Source organism: Hippopotamus amphibius, chromosome X (assembly GCF_030028045.1).
Source record: "Hippopotamus amphibius kiboko isolate mHipAmp2 chromosome X, mHipAmp2.hap2, whole genome shotgun sequence".
Lineage (NCBI taxonomy): Eukaryota > Metazoa > Chordata > Mammalia > Artiodactyla > Hippopotamidae > Hippopotamus > Hippopotamus amphibius.
The window spans coordinates 104,671,602-104,695,937 of record NC_080203.1 but is presented as its reverse complement, the minus strand read 5'-3'; the positions used below and the strand labels follow the sequence as shown (position 1 = coordinate 104,695,937).

Here is a 24,336-nt window from a genome sequence, read left to right as displayed (position 1 = left end):
TGTTCAGAAGCTTCAGTGTTCTTAGATCTAAAGCTGCCGCAGAATTGTCTGTTCTATGAATTTCTTGGCATACAACCTCCTGGGTAGTGCCTGATTTAGTTGCTCACGTGAAACCAATACAGATTTGTTGTTTTCTTAATCATGAGCAAGATATGGTTTACTAAAATTTATGGAATTTTCTTAAAAATAACTAGTCACAATCTTTTTGTTTTGTGTTACTGAGTTTAAGGAACTGCGTTATATGTATCTTCTGACATTAAATCAAGTACAATAAGGACTTTGCATATACAGATAAATTAATGTATTAATAAGTTTAAATGATAAATTATGATTACTCCCTTATTCATTGATATGTGTTAGTCATTCCATTCTAACTTTAGAGATGGAGCCCATAGTCTTAATTCCAAATATACGGAACATTTTGCTGGTGGAGAAATATATTTTATTTTATTTTTCTAAGCTGTTTATTGGAATATAATTGCTTTACACTCTTCTACCAGTTTTGAGGTACACCAAAGTGAATCAGCTGTATTTATACATATATCCCCATATCCCCTCCTCCTGCAACTCCCTCCCACCCTCCCTGTCCTGGCCCTCTAAGGCATCATGCATCATCGACTTGATCTCCCTTTGTTATACAGCAACTTCCCACTAGCTATCTATTTTACAATTGGTAGCGTAAATATGTCTATGCTACTCTGTCACTTTGTTCCAGCTTCCCCTTGGCCTCCCTGCCCCCAACCCCGAGTCCTCCAGTCCATTCTCTGCATCTGCATCCTTATTTTTGCCCTGTCACTGGGGTCATCAGTTCCATTTTTTTTTTTTTTTTGTTTTAGATTCCGTATATATGAGTTAGCATATGGTATTTGTTTTTCTCTTTCTGGCTTACTTCACTCTGTATGACAGTCTCTAGGTCTGTCCACCTCATTACATATAGCTCCATTTCATTCCTTTTTATGGCTGAGTGATATTCCATTGCATATATGTGCCACATCTTCTTTATCCATTCATCCATTGATGGGCATTTAGGTTGCTTCCATGTCCTGGCTATTGTAAATAGTGCTGCAATGAATATTGGGGTCCATGTATCGTTTTGGATTATGGTTTTCTCTGGGTATATGCCCAGTAGTGGGATTTCTGGATCAAATGGTAATTCCATTTTTAGTTTTTTAAGGACCCTCCAAACTGTTTTCCATAGTGGCTGTACCAACTTACATTCCCACCAACAGTGCAGGCAAGTTCCCTTTTCTCCACACCCTCTCCAACATTTGTTGTTTCTAGATTTTTTGATGATGGCCATTCTTACCGGTGTGAAGTGATACCTCATTGTGGCTTTCACTTGCATTTCTCTAATGACTAGTGAAGTTGGACATCTTTTCATGTGTTTGTTAGCCATCTGCATGTCTTCTTTGGAGAAATGTCTTTTTAGGTTTTCTGCCCATTTGTGGATTGGGTTGTTTACTTTTTTGGTATTAATGCTGCATGAGCAGCTTGTATATTTTGGAGATGAATCCTTTGTCCATTGCTTCATTGGCAAATATTTTCTCCCATTCTGAGGGTTGTCTTTTTGTGTTGTTTATGGTTTCTTTCGCTGTGCAAAAGCTTTTAAGTCTCATTAGGTCCCATTTGTTTATTCTTGATTTTATTTCCATTATTCTAGGAAGTGGGTCAAAAAGGGTCTTGCTTCGATGTATGTGATAGAGTGTTTTGCCTGTGTTTTCCTCTAGGAGTTTTATAGTGTCTGGCCTTACATGAAGGTCTTTAATCCATTTTGAGTTTATTTATGTTTATGGTGTTAGGAAGTGTTCTATTCATTCTTTTACGTGTAACTGTCCAATTATCCCAGCACCACTTATTGAAGAGGCTGCCTTTTTTCCATTGTATATTCGTGCCTCCTTTGTCAAAAGTAAGATGCCCATATGTGCTTGGGTTTACCTCTGAGTTCTCTATTCTGTTCCATTGATCTTCCTTTCTGTTTCTGTGCCAGTACCATACTATCTTGATCACTGTAGCCTTGTAGTATAATTTGAAGACAGGAAGCCTAATTCCACCAAATCCTTCTTTCCTTCTCAAGGTTGCTTTGGCTATTCGGGGTCTTTTGTGTTTCCATACAAATCATAAGATTTCTTGTTCTAGTTCTGTGAAAAATGCCATTGGTAATTTACTAGGGATTGCATTGAATCTGTAAATTCCTTTGGGTAGTATAGTCACTTTCACAATGTTCATTCTTCCAATCCAAGAACATGGTATATCTCTCCATCTGTTTGTATTCTCTTTGATTTCTTTCATTAGTGTCTTATAGTTTTCTGCATACAGGTCTTTTGCCTCCTTAGGCAGGTTTATTCCTAAGTATTTTATTCTTTTTGTTCCAATGGTAAATGGGAGTGTTTCCTTAATTTCTCTTTCTGCTCTTTTGTTGTAAGTGTATAGGAATGCGAGAGATTTCTGCACATTAATTTTGTATCCTGCTACTTTACTAAATTCATCGATTAGTGCTAGCCGTTTTCTGGTAGAATCTTTAGGGTTTTCTATGTATAATATCATGTCATCTGCAAAGAGTGACAATTTTACTTCTTCTTTTCCAATTTGTATTCCTTTTATTTCTTTCTCTTCTCTGATTGCTGTGGCTAAAACTTCCAAAACTATGTTGAATAATAATGGTGAGAGTGGACACCTTTGTCTTGTTTCTGACCTTAGAGGGAATGCTTTCAGTTTTTCACCATTTAGAACAATGTTGGCTGTTGGTTTGTCATATATAGTGTTTATCATGTTGAGTTAATTTCCTTCTGTGCCCATTTTCTGGAGAGTTTTTATCATAAATGGATGTTGAATTTTGTCAGAAGCTTCTTCTGTGTCTATTGAGATCATCATATGGTTTTTATCCTTCAATTTGTTGATATGATGTATCGCATTGATTAACTTGTATATAATGAAGAATCCTTGTATCCCAGGGATAAACCCCACTTGATCATGGTGTTTGATATTCTTCTTGTGCTGTTTGATTCTGTTAGCTAGTATTTTCTTGAGGATTTTTGCATCTATATTCATCAGGGATATTGGCCTGTAATTTTCTTTTTTGGTGACATCTTTGCCTGGTTTGGTATCAGGGTGATGGGGGCCTCGTAGAATGAGTTTGGGAGTGTTCCTCCCTCTGCTATATTTTGGAAGAGTTTGAGAAGGATAGGTGTTAGCTCTTCTCTGAATGTTTGATAGAATTTGCCTGTGAAGCCATCTGGCCCTGGGCCTTTGTTTGTTGGGAGACTTTTAATCACAGTCTCATTTTCCATGCTTGTGATTGGTCTGTTCATATTTTCTATTTCTTCCTGGTTCAGTCTTGGAAGATTGAACTTTTCTAAGAATTTATCCACTTCTTCCAGGTTATCCCATTTATTGGCATAGAGTTGCTTGTAGTAGTCTCTCATGATCTTTTGTATTTCTGTAGTGTCAGTTGTTACTTCTTTATCATTTCTGATTCTGTTGATTTGCATCTTCTCCCTTTTTTTCCTGATAAGTCTGGGTAATGGTTTATTGATTTTGCTTATCTTCTCAAAGAACCATCTTTTAGTTTTATTGATCTTTGCTATTGTTTCCTTCTTTCTTTTTCATTTGTTTCTCTTCTGATCTTTATGATTTTTTTCCTTGTGCTCACTTTGGGGTTTCTTTGTTCTTCTTCCTCTAATTGTTTGAGGTGTAAGGTTAGGTTGCTTATTTGATAGTTTTCTTGTTTCTTGAGGTAGGACTGTATTGCTATAAACTTCCCTCTGAGAATTGCTTTTACTGCATCCCATAGGTTTTGGGTTGTTGTGTTTTCATTGTCATTTGTTTCTAGATAGGTTTTGATTTCCTCTTTGATTTCTTTAGTGATTTCTTGGTTGTTTAATAGTGTATTGTTTAGCCTCCATGTGCTTGTATTTTTTACAGTTTTTTTCGTGTAATTGATGTCTAGTCTCATGGCGTTGTGGTCAGAGAAGATGCTTGATATGATTTCCATTTTCTTGAATTTGCCAAGGCTTGATTTGTGACCCAAGATGTGATCTATCCTGGAAAATGTTCCGTGTGCACTTGAGAAGAAAGTGTAGTCTGTCGTTTTTGGATGGAATGTCCTAGAAATATCAATTAAGTCAAGATGGTGTAATGCTTCATTTAAAGCTTTTGTGTCCTTATTTATTTTCTGTTTAGATGATCTGTCCATTGATGTAAGTTGGATGTTAATGTCTCCTGCTATTCTTGTGTTACTGTCAATTTCCCCTTTTATGGCTGATAGCATTTGCCTTATGTATTGAGGTGCTCCTATATTGGGTGCATAGATATTTACAATTGTTATATGTTCTTCTTGGATGGATCCCTTGATCATCATGTAGTGTCCTTCCTTGTCTCTTGTAATAGTCTTTACTTGAAAGTCTAATTTGTCTGATATGAGTATTGCTGTTCCAGGTTTCTTTTGACTTCCATTTGCATGGAATATCTTTTTCCATCCCTTTCCTTTCAGTCTATATGTGTCCCTTGGTCTGAAGTGGGTTTCTTGTAGGCAGCATATAGAAGGGTCTTGTTTTTGTATCCATTCAGCCAGTCTGTGTCTTTTGGTTGGAGCATTTAATCCATTTACACTAAGGTGATTATTGACATGTGTGTTCTGATTACCATTTTCTTAATTGTTTTGGGTTTTTTTCTGTAGGTCTTTTCCTTCTCTTGTGTTTTCTACTTAGAAAACTTTCTTTAGCAATTGTTGTAAGGCTGGTTTGGTGGTGCTGAATTCTCTTAACTTTTGCTTGTCTGTAAAGCTTTTGATTTCTCTGTCGAATCTGAATGAGATTCTTGCTGGGTAGAGTATTCTTGGCTGTTGGTTTTTCTTTTTCAGGACTTTCAGTATATCCTGCTATTCCCTTCTGGCCTGCAGAGTTTCTGCAGAAAGATCAGCTGTTATCCTTATGGGTTTTCCCTTATATGTTATTTGTTGCTTTACTCTTGCTGCTTTTAATATTTTTTCTTTGTGTTTAATTGTCGTTAGTTTGATTAATATGTGTCTTGGTGTATTTCTCCTTGGCTTTATTTTTTATGGGACTCTCTGTGCTTCTTGGACTTGGTTAATTATTTCCTTTCCCATGTTGGGGAAGTTTTCCACTATAACCTCTTCAAATCTTTTCTCAGACCCTTTCTTTTTTTCTTCTTCTTCTGGGATGCCTGTGATTCAAATGTTGGTACGCTTAATGTTGTCAAAAAGGTCTCTGAGACTGTCTTCCATTCTTTTTATTCTTTTGTCTTTTTCCTGCTCTGTGGCAGTTATTTCCCCCATTCTATCTTCAAACTCACTTACTCGTTCTTTAGCCTCAGTTATTCTGCTGTTTATACCATCTAGAGTATTTTTAATTTCAGTTATTGTGTTTTGCATTACTGTTTGTTTGCTGTTTAGTTCTTCTAAGTTCTTATTCCCTGTTTCTTGTATTTTCCCTATTTTGTTATTGAGATTTTGGATCATCTTTACTATCATTACTCTGAATTCTTTTTCAGGCCATTTTCCTATTTCCTCTTCATTTGTTTGGTCTTGTGGGTTTTTTTCCTGCTCCTTTGCCTGCCAGGTGTTTCTTTGTTTACTCATTTTGTCTAATTTGTAGGATTTGCTATCTCCTTTCCTTATGCCGCCTAGTAGTAATTCTTCTTGTTTCTGCCCTCTGCCCCCTGTGGTGGGGTTTGTCCAGTGTCTTGAGTAGGCTTCCTGGTGGAGGGGGTCTGGTGTCTGCTTTCTGGTGTGTGGCTCTGTGTCTTTTCTCTCTGATGAGCAGGGCCATGTCAGGTGGTGTGTTTTAGGGTATCTGTGAGGTTAATATGGCTTTAGGTATTCTGTGTGTGGATGGGTGGGTTTGTGTTCCTGTCTAGTTTGTAGTTTGGTGTGAGGTGTCCAGTACTGGCAGTTGCAGACAGTCGAACGACGCTGGGTCTTAGACTCTGATACAGGGCTCTGTGAGAGTTCTCTGCAGTTAATCTTCCCTGTGTCTGAGGACTCCCTAGTGGTCTAGCATCCTAGATTCGGTGCTCCCTCTCCAGAGCCTCCTACTTGACTTCTGGTCGAGTAGTCCAGACTTCAGAGGTTGCCACTTATGTCAGGATCTTTGCAGTCCTTTCTGGCATCCGAGGTCTTCTGCTGTTGTTCAGCTGGTTTTCTGTGGGAATTGTTGTGTCTTTTGATGTATTTCTGATGCATGTAGAGCACCACTCCTCCACCTCACTTGCGCCTTTCTGTTCTTCACTTCTGCTTAACTTCAGCTTCTAGAAGGAACTGAGCAAGGGAAATCCAAGTGTCCTATTCCGCAGAAGAAATAGCATATCCAGCAAGGAATCCAGGAAGGGATGAGGCAAGGGAGCTGGAAAACTCTAGGAATATATTTTAAAATGTGCGGATCTGTTGTTTAAAACTGAGAACATACAGCTCTTAAGTATATCAACTCTTTTTCTATATACAGTACAATTTTATCAACCTTGTTATGGATTAAAAACATTTTGATGCATAATAAAACTAGTTATGCTTATCTCATTAAATAATAGGGCATTGACAATAACTTAAATTGAAATTATGTAGATTTGAAAGCATTCAGTATAATAAAAAGGAAATGAGGAATAATGAAAACTGATTCTAATTACTGTCTATTCACTGCATAATTTGGTATTTGTGTAGGGTGTACTTGGCAACGTTGGGTGTGTTTCCCGTATTTTAATAAGCGTTATTATCATGCCTCTTCCACACTTTTTACTATTATTTTTGAAAGGGTAGGAACCTGCATTACATAAAGGAAACCTGCAGAGAATGAATCAGACCCAGAGGCATGTGGAGCATTAAAGCATTCAGGTGGGCAAGGCCACATTAGTAACTATAGTGTGAATTAATATCTGTTCTTAAAGTGCTTTTCTTGGATATTTAGATATTTATAATAAGGATGTAGATGCATATTTAAAATAATATTTAAATATTTAAAATACATATGGAAAGTGAGTTAGGGACCTCTGAGGGACATTACCAGATAGCTAGAAGCAACTTTTGTGGTGTTCAAAGCTCCCCTTACGGATTAAGAGGACCAGTATTTAGGACATGTTCATCTTTTGGAGACTCCATTCTTAGCACAAACCTTCTGCCCATGGGCAATGAACCACCTAGAGTTTTAGCATTGTGGCTGCTGAAAGGCAGGTAATTGGAAATCTCAAGAGGATTTCAGTAATCATCTAATAGATGTAACTGAAGGTAATGTTGAAATATTGCCCTAAACATTATTTGTTGTGTTTTGGGGGACTGGGTTATGCATGACACCATGTATTTATCCACCTTTCTCAGGGGTGTGTGTGTGTGGATAGAATAGGCCATGGCGGGGGCGGGGGGTAAACTTCATAAGGAGCCATGCTTTGTTCTGGTATAATCATCTTTTCCTTATCGTTTGACCTAGTCTTATGGAAGGCTATTTGTAATGGCACCTTCATTCTCTGAAGAACATTATTTTCATGGTAAATCTGTTAAAACAAATCACAGGATTGTAGCGTAGTCTCAATTATAAAGTAGAATGTTTGCTTATATTTAACTAAAATGTAGGATACCAGTGTATTATAATAAACTGTAAACAGAAAAATATTCATAATTATGATTTGTTTATCATCCACTTGTGGCCAAATGGAGGTGTTTAAAATTTGTATGGAAATTGCAAAAGCCTGAAACTTCCAAGATAATATTTACCATGTCATCTCAGATATGAAAATCATGCTGCTTTTAACACCAGGTTGCAGAATAAAAAAGTTCACCATAAATGATGTGATTTCTCTCTTTTGCTCTTTTTTCTCCTCCCTTCCCTATCCCCTGCCATCCTCTTTGGAGTCAGTGATGGTTGGAGAGTGTCTGCCAGGCTTAGAAATTTTTCATTTTGAAGGAAGTTCAAGTGTCTTGCCTTTTGTCTCTCCCATAGTGATTGTGAGCACTTGCCTGATTGCTGGTCTTCCCAGAGCTTCTGAAAGTTGGATGCAATTGGCAGAGTCCTCCCCATCTCTCCTTCCTCATATCCTGTCTGTCTACCCAGTTCCTCAACTATTTATAAATATGAATTGATTGATCAGGAAACTAACAGGATTATAATATTTGATTGCAACATTTACTTTATGCATGGAATACCAGGCATTTAAATAACAAAAAGGAATACATGTTCATTATAACAATTCACCATGCAAAAGTTTAAGAATACCATTAATAGTTAACTTCTCCACCTTTCAATTTTATACACAGTAACATCATGTATTAAAAATGTGGTATCTTTTTATACATAACCTTTAGTTATACAAATGTATGCAACTCTATGTATGTATGTGTGGATGTAGAAATATATATATATATATATATATATATATATATATGGCTTATTTTTAAGATAATGTAATATTATACGTGTTAATTGTGGGGTTTTTTTCCTCGCATATGTCACACAATAGAGTGGAGTGGGAAGGCAGTCTGGGGCTTGTGGGCCAGTTCTATCATTTTTGACACAGGGCTTCTGAGGTGGCTTCCTGCTGTTGTCATTCCTAGGCTAATGGAATAGAATGCAGAGAATGTAGGACAAAAGTTTCTGAGATAAACGGGAGCAAACACTCATTACCTTTGCTAATCCACCACTGACCCAAGCTTAGTCCCATGGGCACGGGTAGGTGCAAGTGTGGGTACCTGCATGACTATGTGTCCTGCTGACACTTGGGAAGGGGATTCTGTTTCTGTAAAGAAGAGGATGGCCTCTGGGTGATAGCACACTCTACCCCAAGTAGTAATGGCTCTTTCTCCTTTTCAGTACTTTGAATATTTTATTAAATTTTAATTTTTTAGTGTTTTATAAACCCTTCTTGGTGTTCTAATTGCATTTCACACAGTCAGGCCCTTCAGGCAATTGCATATTTGGCCTTCTTCACCAGAAGTTCCAGAAGACCCACAAGGCTCTAACACTGGTGCCCAGTCTGCAGCAACAGGTCTGGTAGTTGTTTTACTAGGGTCTGTGTGGAAAAGGGTGGCATGAATGCATGCCAGCCCCAACTTTCCTGAGTTTTCCTTTTGCTACTCAGATATGTTCATCCTTTTGTGTTTGTATTAAATCCTTGGATTTGTTGTTAAACACCCCCTAACTTCTAGGTTTGTCCATTCTGCATTTCAAATTCTTCCAAACGAGTATACTGGTAAAATTGTATACCAACCTGTTATTAATAAAAAGAGGTTTGTTCAGATACTTCATGGTATGGCACTTGGGGTTTTTCTCTACTGACAGTTAAAGATTGCTTCTTGCTGTCTTTGCCAATTATAATCTTAGTTTGGGGATAGTGTGGGGAGATATTTCTGCTAGCATTCCCGATACTTAACTGCCAGCATTGATTCCACATTTACAAGGAAATTTCCAGTCTCTTCTAAATTTGTACGCAGTGGAAGTGATCATTCCATGGTGATAACTTTCAACTACCCCAGTAGTATCAATTTGAGGGCATTTGGTTTACAAGTTGCTTTTTTGATTGATCGTTTGGCTTGTTTTGAAGGTGTTTTGTTTTCCGTTGAAACAGTACAGATAAAAGTATGTAAAACTAATTTTGACAGAGTAAAAGTAATTCTTCTTGTATTTATCACTCTGGTCAGGAAATAGAACATCACCAATACCTCAGAAATCTCTTATGTATGTATCCTTCCAGGTCATGACCTGGTTTAAATTCTGTAGTCATTAGTTTTCTATAACTATTGCCTTCTGTAATTTTGGGCATTTCACGTTAGATAGGTGATCTTCAAACTCATGTTTTTTATGCTTACAGATGGTGTTATTAGAAAGAAAAGTTCATTTACTTCCCTCAAGTTAAAAAGAAAGGCAGAATGCGATACAACTAATTGCAATGTTTTTTCTGTTTACAAATTTCTATTCAACTTAAAGCTAAGGATATTACTTCCACTCCTCATTTACTTACTTTTATTAAATGTATTGAACTGTTTCAGAATTCCTGCAGACTCCTTAAAATTCATTTAAATGCTTGGATTTTATTTAAAGATGAAAGTCATTATTGTGAATATTAGGATGTTATCATGCCCTTACTCTTTTATTTTATTTCATTTTTTATTTCTGGCTGCATTGGGTCTTTGTTGCTGCACGTGGCTTTCTCTAGTTGTGGTGAACAGGGCTACTCTTCACTACGATACACAGGCTTCTCAGTGTAGGCTTTAATTGTTGCGGAGCATGGGCTCTAGCTCGCAGGCTTCAGTAGTTGCAGCACTTGGGCTCAGTATTTGTGGCATGCAGGCTCTAGGGTGCACGGGCTTCAGTAGTTGTGGTTTGCGGGCTCTACAGTGCAGGCTCAGTAGTAGTGGCATACAGGCTTAGTTGCTCCCCCGCATGTGGGATCTTCCTGGAGCAGGGAGCAAACCCATGTCCCCTGCATTGGCAGGCAGATTCTTAACCACTGCACCACCAGGGAAGTCCCCCATGCCCTTACTTTCAAAAGAAAAGTTTTATATACTTGCATTCAGTTGGTTCCCACTTGATAAACCATAAATTTAAATACCATACTGCATCACCTTGGTGGTCATTAGGTATTCAAATAATAGTTATTGCAGAACATGAGTGATATGTGATATATACAGAGAGTTCATGCTAATAAATGCTGGGCATGAGGAAAATTGACTAAGAAGTGTATTTCACATTTATAGCCATTAGAATTCCAATGAGAGCCTCAAGATTCTGTGGTCTCCAAAGGGCTTCATAGATTAGGAGATATGAAGTCCTTGACTGGTCACTCAGTCTCTCCTTACTTAAACACAGCTGCTTACATGATGTATTGACCTATGTGTATCTCATCTGTCATAAAATACACCAAGGGTTTTAGGTTAGCAATTTGTATAGCTTGCTACACCAGGTGATCATCTCACCTGTTAAAGTTTTCTGATTTAGAAATCAAGATCAAAGTGCTTTGAGAATTCCCTGGCGGTCCAGTGGTTAGGACTCTGAGCTTCCAATGCCTGGGGCCCAGGTTTGATCCCTGGTTGGGGAACTAAGATCCCTCAAGCTGTGTGGCCAAAAAAAAAAAAAAGAAAAGAAAGGAAAAAAAAGATCAAAGTACATTGATCAAAATGGGAAGACATGGGACAGCACCTCCTAGTGCCCCTTTAAGGCAGGATTTGCTGCCCAACCATGTGAAGTGAGGTTAGCCTAGTGCCTCCATTAGTCAGCTCCTACAGGATCTGTCTCAACTGCTTGATACCACTTGGCCTGAGGTTATACCCCACCAGGCAAGCCAGCATCCAGTGATTGATCCAGGCAGGTTTAGAGGGCCAGGCATTTCAGCCTAAGGCTAGACACTCTGAAGGGTAATCCAGAGCTCCCTGCCCAGTTGGCCAAGGCCTCATGAGGCCTGCCAAGCTGTTCTACATCATCCTGTTCTCCACACCCTGCAGCCCTGCCCCTTCTTCTTACTGTCTTCTCCTACTGTCTTCTCCAGCATGCTTCCTTACCCTTCCTTATACAGATGTTGATCCTAATAAACCTCTTAAAACCCAGACTGCCTTCTTCCCAACCTATATAATTAGAGATTGGCTATTATGCTTGTGGAGTCCTGATGATGGCTATGAAGTGCTCCTTTCTTTTAGTTCAGGTGAATCTTGAATGCAGATGTCAATCCATCCATCCAGCCATCCAGCCATCCCAAGCATTTTTAATGTGCTCTATGCTGGTCTTTGCCTTTAAGGAGCTTTAGCTAGATGAAAGAAGATATTTATGTGTTAGGTGACTATGAAAACACAAAGGCCAGAAGTAGAGAGACCAATAAATAAACTCTCCCAGATTGATGCTGTGAAGAGGTGCAAAACTATAGTGGTTGTAGTTACAATGAAAAGAAAGTGATGAATGGAAAAGAGGGATTTTGATTGAATAAATATAGGGACATGGTGATTGATGGCACCGTCGGACTTCAACAAACCTTTGAAATTAAAGAGAATTAAAAAGTAGCATATATGAATGTAAATTAGGTGCTACGCCTTCACAGATCAGTCTTTGTAGCTGGCTGTACTTTGTTTTGTGTAATTGAATTTTTTAAAACTTTTGTTTGTAAATGAAATATCCTATATCCTACTAATCTCCCAAATATAGCCCTTGTAGTCATTAGTAAAACTCCAAACCTTATCAATTTATTGAAATGGCCATGTAAGTTAATTATGTTTTATACTCTCTTTGATGCTTTTCTTTCCTCCCACTCTCATATTTTATTCTTCTTTTGACAACTGTTTACCTCAGTGTTACGATATTTTAAGGGTTTTATTTTTTAATTTTCAAATCCAGCTTTTCCCTGTGATCTTAATAACATATTCCCTGTGACTGTGAGAGTCAGTCTCCATTTGGGTTTTGTAGCCATCGCATGGGTGTTTGTAGATATTGAAATCTGATCTTTTCCAGGGTCTTTCTGGACATAGTGTTTTCTTATTCCTGCTAGATAAGTCTATATAAAGAAGCATCAATGACAGGAAGTTGGATTCATTTCTTCCATGCTAAAATGTAAAAGGTAGTTCAGGGTTCTACTTTAGGGTTTGACATGACACCCGTATTTCATGCACTCTAAACGATCTTTGTCTATTTTGCATGAATTAATGGGATGCTAGTGTGGTCTATTTTAGACTATATTCAAGCAGAAGAATGATGGTTTCAGACTTTTCAAGGACTGCACATATAAACCATTTACTAGACCCTCTGCATGAGAGTGCTTATATTTTACTCTGTTTTTTGAGAAAACACATTACCAAAAGTTACTCTAAATTCAGTAACATTTTAAAGTAAAATTTCTTTTTATTAACTATTAGAGCACATACTGAAACCTGTTAGTTCATTTTTTCAAATAGATGTGAGTCTGCAGCCTAAAAATCAGGAACCATTTTCATAGATAATGGAAACCTATTAGTAGTTTTAGTGTTCCGAGTCTGTTAATGATATTGAGGAGATACCTTTGAATAAATTTTATTTACCTTTTTGGAAGGGAATAAAACTGCAATTCGAATAAAAATGTTCTGTTTTCCTATTATTGGACTTACATCCAATGGGAATATTCTGATAGAGATCATCTAATTTTGGAATATTAAATGAGAGAAGAGTGTTTTATGCTGTACTTAGTATGTTGTAGTTCCTGGTTATTCTACTTTTTCCCTTCCCTCTGGACCACTTTTCTATCGCCAGCAGTCCTCAGCTGATACCACCTTCTGCAACCATATTCTCTTTGAAAGCAATGCCAGGCTATTTCCTGGTTTCCGAAGCCCTTGTGATCATTTCATCATATCCTAGTTGATCATTAAAAAGTGTTCCCTTGCATAGGTGTTAATATTTAACTTCCAAGCTACTAATTTATAATCAACAAATAGTCTTCTAGATTGCATTCCTCTACATATTTCATGGTGGGAACTTAGGCCTTTGGCCAGATGGTTGGTAAAATGATTTTTCACAAAGAATTCTATTAGAGGAAGTTCCATCATGACACAGAGATGGCCTCCAATTCTGACCAATTCTGATCTTAGTCTGTATTATTATCTGTTTATAAAAATCCCTTGCTTAGAATAGATTTCAAATCATAAATATCTCTTCTTTTCTGTTAGGTTCATTTAAAAAAATATATATATGTATATATATTCTGAAATCTTCTAAGAGATAAGATGAAGATAACCTGAAAAATTACCTACTCTGTGTTTTTGTGTTTTAGTTAGATCATGGCTATCTTCTAAAATAAAGTGCACTATAGTTTTGTAGGAATTATTTAATGAAAATGAGCTCATTATTTTATATGAGTTCATGTCATCTTGGAAAGAGTTATGTTTGGTTCCATCAGGTTGTGAATGTTGACCTATGCAATGTATCTAATAGCTAGAGCTTCAGCTCTAAGTTTTTTGGAATTAATTATATAAGGATGCAAGCAGCAAAACAGCTAATGATTCACCCAACTTAGAAATAATTTTTCAACTCAGCTTTATTATGTATTATTACAGTAGTTGTATTATAGAGTAACCACATTATCTAGCATTTCTACTTTTGAGGGGTTACATTACTGGGTTAAAATAATCTGTATTTCTTTCTGGTTAAAGTTTAAATTTTTTCCTGTGTATCTTTGGAATGCAGTAAATTTATATACCTTTGTGAAAACATAAACACAGTTTATACATTAATAGTAAGGCTATATATGCATAACACAAATATGTCCATATGTAAATATACATATTTAATTTTTCCAAGAAAACATATTTCAGTATTGATAAATTTTGCTTTTTGCCACAATTCTTTCCTGGAAACCCCATTTTAAATTGTATCAACAACTATAGTATTTTCCCATATGAAGCCAGAATTTAAAATAAAACATAATATATATTAATCAAAGTTATTAATTTTAAATTGTAAAAATATGCCCTAAAGAGAGATTTTGAGATTTCAAAAATGGTTTATATCAATTACAGGATTATTTCCACATTGTTGGGCAGACTAGAAATGAGATGACTCTTGTAAAAAGAGTTGATATATATTTAAATTATTGCTGAAGGGACATATATTTCTAGACTTGATGAATATTTATAGAGTTCTCATGTGTCTAAAGAAGAATTTTCTACCCTTATCTTACTCTGCTGTGATACAAATCAGTGGAATACATTCATATGTGAGACATACCTCCGTGGATTTATGCACATTTAGGTCAAACCTAAAATCCCTTTTAGGTCACTAAATTGGTTAATAGCACATATTTGCTAGAATTATTAATGTTCATGCATAACAGTGTCTTCATGGGCTGCAGATAACATATATTGTGGGTTCTTGCAGTGCCCAGAAGAGCAACTATAACTTAACTCCTTTTCCCTTCACTCAACAAAGGATATTAAGAAACAAATGAGAGTCACATTATCATCAGGAATCTTTTCAGTTTGTTTTGATTTATTGAAAATAAATAACTCAAAATTCTGTTACTTTATCACTGACTAACAAAATGACGTACAGTGTCCTTACTTGTGATAGATTCTTCTGTCTGGCGACATCATGGATGACCTAGACAGTTAAAAATATACATTACAGCACCAGATTAAGTCCAATTGACCTAACATAAAAGTGCTACCTGTAGTAAGCGTTAGATATTTAAATAAAAATATCAACCCTTTTTTGTGTGTAAGTAAAGTTACATGTGAATTATTTTGCTAACAGTTATTGAATTGAGAAACATTGTGAATAGGTATGGATAAGCTGCTTCGAAAAGCTTGTTCAAGGATGTTTCTTTCGTGTAATGAATTCTCCTAAAGCAAATACAGTCGTCCAAAGCAAGTCTATTACTTGAAAGTCTTCATTTAAATACTGTATAAATAGTAATAAGCACTTGTTTTTGATGGTGATGTTGGTGGTAGTGGGTTTTAAAATAAGAATTTTCAAAGGGCTCACCCAGCTATTTTCTTCTCCTCCTGTTTCTCACTTTATTCAGTCCTATAAATAGAAATCTAGATCATTAACCCAAAGCAGTATTAGCTGTAAACTCTTCTCTTAACCCTCCATAGCCATTGTCAGTTTTTCCAACATGTAATTTTATAGTTTTCTAGCTGCCTTTTGGAGAAAGATTTGGACAGACAACCATATTAAGACTAAAGATACGTGCTTCCAAAAACCAGACCCTGCCACCATGTCCCTTCTTGCTTTGCTCATCTCTCTGTGGATTAAAACCATGTTCAGTAGGGCTGTTTTTAGAATGTAAGATCTGCCTGTAAATAGTAGGGAGAGGAGTAGATCCTTAGTTAAGATGAGAAAGATATAAATAATATCATACTATTTCTCATGGTGTTTGACATATTGTTGACAGACCATCACAGTACTTCATATGCTATTGAAAAGTGATGAAATACTATAATTACCAGGACATTTATCACAGAGATTTAACATGGACCTTCAGTGTTTCATTTCTAGAGTCATTTGGGATGACAAGCATAAAAGTCTCTTATCTTCACTATTGATTGGGACAGAATTAAAGATGTGTAATTAGAGTGTTAATTATTCAGCTAATGACTGGAGAGGTGAATGATGAGACTTTCCACACCTTATTTAATGAATTAAGGTGGTCATCATGCCATTCAATATCAAAACTGTGATTTGTAAAAGTGTAATTTGCATCTTGTTGGTGATTCTCTGATGTAGACATAAACATTCTTATTTGACTTTTTCTAAATTTAGGGTGTTGTTGTTGTTGTTGTTGTTGTTGGTTTTACCTTTGTTAGCTTGTAGTGGCTTCCTTCCTAGAATCCAGTAATGTGGAGAATAATCAAGTAGAACTAAGGCAATAATGGCTGTTGGGGTATGGAGAAAGGTGTGTGTGTGTGTGCGTGCATGCACACACATGTTTGTATACATGTACGCATGCACTATGTGTGTATACATTAGATTAAGGGAGACAGATGTACTATGCCAATTTTATGAAGTTGCCAGTATCATAGATTAAAACTTATGAATAGTGGCAATTTCATTTCAGTCAACATAATGTTTAAAAATATTTTTATGATACCTACAGATTTAGTAAAGATCACATGATGCCAGTGACACAATAGGAATATCTTGTTCTTAAACTTGTAGCATCCAGGGACATCCTTTTTGTAGTAATAGAAAATAAATATACGTCCAAAACAGCATCATGAGAATATTGAAATGAAAGTAAATGAGAGTTCCTTTATATTCTTGAAACTTGAGTCAGTTTAGATTCATTCCAAAAAAAATCAATCAATCGAAACTCCGGAACTTTATGACTATACTGCCATATATTTATTCTCTTATCTTCTCTTAATTGATTCTTAAAAACACCTGCACAAAACAGTATAAAGTTGTATAGTTGGGCTAATAGCATATAGAGATATATTGTAAATAACATTACAAAGCAGGGCAATAGAAATTAAATTATATTGGAGTAAGGAAATGAAACTGTATGGTAAATTGAATCCACAGGAAGAAAAGATGAGAACCAGAAATGGTAATGAAATCTAATATAAAAAACTATATAAATATATTTTTCCTTTCTTCTCTTAACATCTTTAGAAGACATAAGATTATATAAAACAATTATAACACTAGATTGTTGGGTTTGTAACACATAAAGATGTAATTCTATGTGACAATAAAGAAAAGGAATGGAGCTATATTGAAGCAACATGTCATAACATACTAAAATTGAGTTAGTATAAATCTGGAGTAGATGCTAAGTTGAGATGCATATTATAATCCTGAGAGCAACCAATAAGAAAATAACTTAAAAATGAAGTTAAAAATCATTGAGGAATTAACATGGTATAGTAGAAAGAATCCACTTAATATAGAAGAAGGCAATAAAGAAGAGACAAAGGAAAAAATATGAAGCATACAGAAAACAAAAGAGCAGAAATAAATCCAAAAATATCAATAATAACCCTATATGTGAATGGATTAAACAATCTAACCAAAAGACAGAAATTGTCAGGCTTGATTTTTTAGAAAACTACAACTATATGCTGTTTACAGAACACACACTTTAGATTCAAAGATATGATTAGGATGAAATTAGAAGGATGCAAAAAGTTATACCATGCAGTTAGCAACTGTTAGAGAAATGAAATGGTTATACTAATATTATTGAAAATAAACTTTAAAACAAAAAAGGTTGCTAAAGAGAAAGATGGATATTTTATAATGATAATTAGAAATTGTCAATCCGTCAGGACCATATAAAAATAATAAACATATAAGCACCTAACAAATGATCCCCAAAGTCTATGAAACAAAACCTGACATGTTTGAAAGGAGAAATAAATAATTCAAAAATAATAGTTGGAGACTTCAGTACCCCAATGTCGATAATGGAGAGAACATCTAGACGAAAAATCTACAAGGCTATTAAAGACTTGAAAAACACTATCAACCAAGCAGTCTTAACATAACACATCTGTAGAGCATACTACCTAACAGCAGCAGAAAACACATTTTATTTCAAGTGCATATGGAACATTCTCTGGGATAGAATATATGCTAGGCTATAAAACAAGTCTCAATATTTTTAAACATGATTAAAATCATGCAAAATATGGACTCCAACACAATGAAATGAAATGAAATGAAATGAAGTGAAATGAAATGAATAGTCAACAGCAGAAGGAGATTTGGGAATTTCACAAATGTATGGAAATTAAACCTACATACTCCTAAATAACCAATGGGTCAAAGAATAAATCATAAGGTAAGTATTTTGAGATAAGGGAAAATGGAAACATACAATATCAAAATTTATGGAATGCAGCTAAAGCAGTGCTTAGAGGGAAATTTATAGATTTAAATGCCTATATTAAACATGATGAAAGATTTCATATCAATAGCCCAATCTTTGACCTCACAAAACTGGAAGAAACTAGAAAAAGAGGAGCAAATTAAATTCAAATAAAATAGAAAGAAGGAAATAATTTGTATGCCAACAAATTAGATGATTTAGATGAAACCGACAATTTCCTAGAAAGATGCAAACTATAAATACGAACTGAAGAAGAAATAGAAAACCTAAACATTCTTATTATTCTTGTTAAAATGTTGAAAAATTATTTAAAATTCTTCCCACAAAGAAAAGTCCAGTCCCAGATGGTTTCATTGCAGAATTCTACTAAACATTTGAAAAATTAAGACTAATTCTTCACAAACTGTGTCTTGCACTGTGCTTTTCAATTTTGAGACCTGGCTCAGTGGTTGTCAACCTTTAGAGCCACTGACCTATCTGCTTGGAGGAGCCCTTCCAGAAGGCTTTACCCAACCCAAACACATAGTATATACTTTATATACATTGAGTGAAAGGTTAATGAGGATGAGATGTTCGCATGGTCTCAACATTTCATCCACAGATTACCTACTACTTGCTTTTAATTGCAAGTAATAATTCTAATTAATTAATGTCCAGGATAGGCAAATCCATAGAGACAGAAAGTAGATTAGTGACTTCTAGTGCCTAAGGGGATAGGCAAATGGGGAATGAATGCTAATATATAGGGGTTTTATTTACAGGTGATGAAAATATTTTAAAATTAGGTAGTGGTGATATTAAATATATTTTATTAAATATATTAAAAATTACTGTATTATACATCTTAAAAATATGGATTTTATAATATGTAAATTACATTTTAAAAAAAATACTGCTATAAAAAATGAAGACATCTGATGGACACTGCCATATCAAATGACCATACTCAGCATCACAAATAATGAGGAACACTAACCTACTGTGCTTCCTGATGCAATTAAATGGGAACTGTGCCATAACACATGAGGTTTTCTTTTTTCTTTTCTTTTCTTTGAATGTGGACCGTTTTTAAAGTCTTTATTGAATTTTTTACAATATTGCTTCTGTTTTATGTGTTGGTTTTTTGGCTGTGAGGAATGTGGGATCTTAGTTCCCCGACCAGGGATCGAACCCACACCCCCTGCACTGGAAGGTATGGCTTAACTACTGGACCGTCAGGGAAGTCCGCACATGAGGTTTTCTTGATAGAAATGCTTAAACCTTATCCAATCATGAGCGGACAATCAGAGTGATTCAGACAATTTGACTCTTAAAGATGTCAATGCCATGAAGGATCAAACAAGGCTGGGGGACTGTCCTGGCATAAAGGAGATTAAATTCAATGGATGATCCCAATTTGGACCCTGGCATTATTGGGACTCTTGAATAAGGACTATAAATTAGATAATATTCTTGAACTAATGTTAAATTTGATGGTAGTGATAATAGAATTGTAATTATATGGAAGAATGTTCTTGTTCTGAGGGGAGATATGCCAAATATTTAGGGGTAAATTTGTGTACACACACCTTTTAAGAAAATTAATTGCAAATAAAAGAAGAAAGGTAAATGTGGCAAAATGGTAATCGATGAAGGGTACATATGTGTTTATTAGTCCTTAAATTCTTCTCTAAGTTAGGAAGAATTTAAAGCACGTAGTTGGAGACAGAGGAAAGAAGTCATTAATGAGAAGTATTGGATGAGCCTGAAATAACAGAGGAAAAAAGAAATTGTGTACTCCATATATGACTTTCCATGTATTATGTTATTTACTGCTTGATTTATCATATTAAAATATCAGTAATTTATACATAAAAATTCTATCTAAAAGAGTGACCAGAGTTTTTCTTACCACATTTTGCATTGTTCCTTAGGGTACAGCAGTACCTTTTGTTTCTATACGCAATTTCAAAATTTCCACCTCTAGAAGAATTTTCATGTGTCTAACAGGAGAATTTGTTTATGTTGATTTTCTAAATGCTGGTTATTGTTTACTTAGAAAAGCATCTGAAGTCAAATGTTTCTTCCTGAGAACCCAGGAGAATATAGCTTCCAAAAGTGCTTTTATTTAAACCAGTTTTAGTTAGGAACTTATGTAATTTAACATTATTAGAATAGCTAGAAGTATTGCAGTGTATGCTGTTTAATGAGAAAATTGATAAAAGAAACTAGTGAAAAACATTTGCATTTACATTCTTCATCATCTATATGATTTTATGCAGACTTCCCAACTTTGAGCATCTGTGCAAGACAGATCTGGAAGCTAACCAATCCTATGCAGTGGCTAATATCAGAGCTTTGTTTCAGGCAGATTGAATTTGAACTTGGGACCCTCTCTTTTCTAATTGTGTGACTTTAAATGATTATTGACTTTTTCTGGACCTTGCTATTGTAACCAAAGGCTGAGAAAATTAATAATACATATCCTCTAGGCCTGTTGAGAGGTTTTATGTAAATGAAATGATGCATGTTAGATGCTCAACACAGTAGCTGCCACATTTCCACCATGTTCATCAACATCTGCATCATATCAACTCTGTTGTTACCAGGAATGTCCATCCCAATTTTGGTCCAGTAGAACCATTCTAAATCACTCATTCCTGAAAATTCTATTTAAATCCCAGAATGGAATTGAAATCCATAATGTCAGAGTGCCTTTTCATTTCACTGTTACTGGAATATTGAGTATTTTGGGAGTAAATCCTTTACCACTAATGGTTCCTGTCTGTATGGATTGGCATAGAGCATCTATAAATAATGCCATTATTCTCTGATAAGATACCATAAAGTACCCTATTTTCCCAGAAATATTTTTGTTAAAATGTAGTATATTAGTAATACCAACTGCAAGTCCCTTTTCTGTTTTTTTTTAATTTATTTTTTTTAATTTTTCTTTATTGGAGTATAATTGCTTTACAGTATTGTGTTAGTTTCTGCTGTACAACAAAGTGAATAAGCTGTATGTATACATATATACCCTCCCTTTTGAACCTCCCTCCCAACCTCCCTATTCCACCACTTTAAGTCTTCAGAAAGCATCAAGCTGATCTCCCTGTGCTCTGTAGCAGCTTCCCACTAACTATCTCTTTTACATTTGGTAGTGTGTATATGTCAATGCTACTCTCTCACTACATCCCAGCTTCCCCTCCCCCCTCCTCCGGTGTCCTCAAGTCCGTTCTCTACGTCTGCATCTCTGTTCCTGCCCTGCCATTAGGTTCATCAGTGCCATTTTTCTAGATTCCATATATATGCATTAGCATATGGTATTTGTTTTTCTCTTTCTGATTTACTTCACCTTTTCTGTTTTAATGAAATTTTAATAATAATGATATCAATGTATAAAGTGTCCATATTCCTGTACTGTATAACTTGTACAATTTCTGTATCGTGCTCCATAGAAGAATGTGGTCAGATGAATTTTGTACGTTGTTTAGTCTTTACGGAGCATCTGAAATCATATCTTATCATCTCTGACAAACTAGTTTTATAGGAGAAAAAAATTGTTATAGTTATTCCCATTTCATTCTCAGAGTGAAATTTTATTTCCACCTTATTTTTCTTAGTTTTTTACCATTTTATAAATATTTCAAGTGATAGTGCTTCTTTTGTTCATTTGGTACTTGTCTTGGGTAGGCTTGTCCACAGCTGACTTTTAGATGAGGACTCATGTATACGTGAAAAAAAAAAACAAGTAAGGAGGTAAGGGAAGCAGAACAGGAAATCAGTCATCCCAAATAAATGTGAAATTTAAGTCCCAACCTCAGCTTGATCCCCGGGGTTCTCTGGAGATGAAGTTACCATTGCACAGTTTTTGTCCTATTTGAAGCAAAGTTGCTGGACTATCAAACTCCCACAACATACAGGCATGGGCTGCAGGATTACTCTAGGGACCATAAACTCCTAAGGCAGTAGGGACTTTCAGCAGCTCCAGTATCCCAGCAGTAATTCTTTGAAGAAGGTTAACAGTTACCCCACTATGCCCACCCAGAGGATGGGAGCCCAGCACAAAGAATTACATTCTGGGGGATAAGGACTTAAGGGCAGAGCACCCACAGCATTTGCTAGAGTCATCTTTTTTTCTTTCCTTTTTTTTTTCTCCTCCTGTAATCACTCTTAAAACAAAATTAACGTTTTTGGTTCTAAGATAGCAATGATGATGGTGTCTGTAGATAAACTATATTATTTAATCTGAAAAAGATCATTAAACATAGTTGGTCAGTTAAGGGACTTTTGATTGGTTGCTACATTTAGCATAAATGCATAATATGTAGAAGTAATGATTTACGCTATCGAGGAATTTAAAATTTCATTATAAGAGGGAAATCGTGGAAAAATATTACATATAAAAATACAACTTAATCCTGAACAGGGAAATCTAATGTATGTGTTTAGGATGAGGCAAGGGAATGACTAGGGTTGGTTAAACAAGACAATGTTGACTCTGTATACTTTGCATAATATTTTAATACACACTAATTGATAAAGATAAAAACAATGTATTCCTTATGGGAAAATATCATATGCAGAGCTGAGGTAAAAATCAATTCATTTACATATAATATGTTTTTGTTGTTTTTTTTCCTTTTTTTTTTCTTTTGATCTTTATTGGATTATAATAGCTTTACGGTGTTGTGCCAGTTTCCGCTATATAGCAAAGCGAATCAGCTGTATTTATACATATATCCCTATATCCCCTCCCTCTTGAGCCTCTCTCCCACCCTCCCTAGCCCACCCCTCTAGGTCATCAGCAATCATTGAGTTGATCTCCCTGTGTTATGCAGCAGCTTCCTACTAGCTATCTATTTTACATTTGGTAGCATATAAATGTCAATACTACTCTTTCACTTTGTCCCAGCTTCTCCCCCCGCCCCCGCCCACCGTATCCTCAAGTCTGTTCTATACATCTTTGTCTTTATTCTTCCTCTGCCACTGAGTTCATCAGTACCATTTTTTTTTACATTGCTTACATGTTAGCATATGGTATTTGTTTTCCTCTTTCTGACTTACTTCACTCTGTATGACAGTCTCTAGGTCCATCCATGTCTCTAAAAATGTCCCAGTTTCATTGCTTTTTACAACTGAGTAATATTCCATTGTATTTATGTGCCACATCTCCTTTATCCATTCATCTGTCGATGGACATTTAGGTTGCTTCCATGTCCTGGCTATTGTAAATAATGCTGCAATGAACATTAAAACGGGGCAGAGCAGGTTGGGAAACCTTGAACTGAAGGGTCGAATCCCTGAGGAGGATCTTTTATTTTTTGGTTTTTGTTTTTTAATTTTTTAAATTAATTTATTTATTTATTGGCTGCATTGTGTCTTCTTTGCTGTGCATGGGCTTTCTCTAGCTGCGGCAAGCCGGGGCCACTCTTAGTTGTGATGCGCAGGCTTCTCATTGCAGTGGCTTCTCTTGTTGTGGAGCATGGGCTCTAGGCATGTGGGCTTCAGTAGTTGTGACATGTGGGCTCAATAATTGTGGCTTGTGGGCTCCAGGGCACAGGCTCAGCAGTTGCAGTGCATGGGCTTAGCCGCTCTGTGTCATGTGGGATCTTCCCAGACCAGGGATCGAACCCGTGTCCCCTGCATTGGCAGGCGGATTCTTAACCACTGTGCGACCAGGGAAGTCCAACATGTTTATTTTAATGTCACTTGACAACTCATTATATTTCAGCTACAGATTTTTATGTCTCATCCTATTCTATATTTTACTTTTATTAAATTGGTTTATAACATGGGATTTTGTTATTTCTCCTTGGCCAGTGACCATAAGCTAGATAGAAGAGCTAGTATGATAGCTGATTCAAGAGTAAAATGATCTTGATATGCTATAATGCAGCACTGAAACCAATAAGGTAGTATTCCAGTGGTATAGATATAAAATATAGTATTTATATTAAAAACTCAGTTGCACAAGGACAGAGTTGTCACATAAATTAGACAGATAAAAATAATAAGACAATTTCACAATGCTTTCATAAAATGGAATGTGCAGACTGTGGAAGGTAATAGTACTGTCTA

At 35.8% G+C, this 24,336-nt stretch overlaps 1 protein-coding gene across 1 annotated transcript in view; it reads left to right on the top strand.

Moving 5' to 3' along the window:
- CFAP47 (cilia and flagella associated protein 47) overlaps positions 1-24,336 on the top strand; it is a 474,307-nt gene that overhangs the window by 138,436 nt on the left and 311,535 nt on the right. The window lies entirely within an intron of this gene.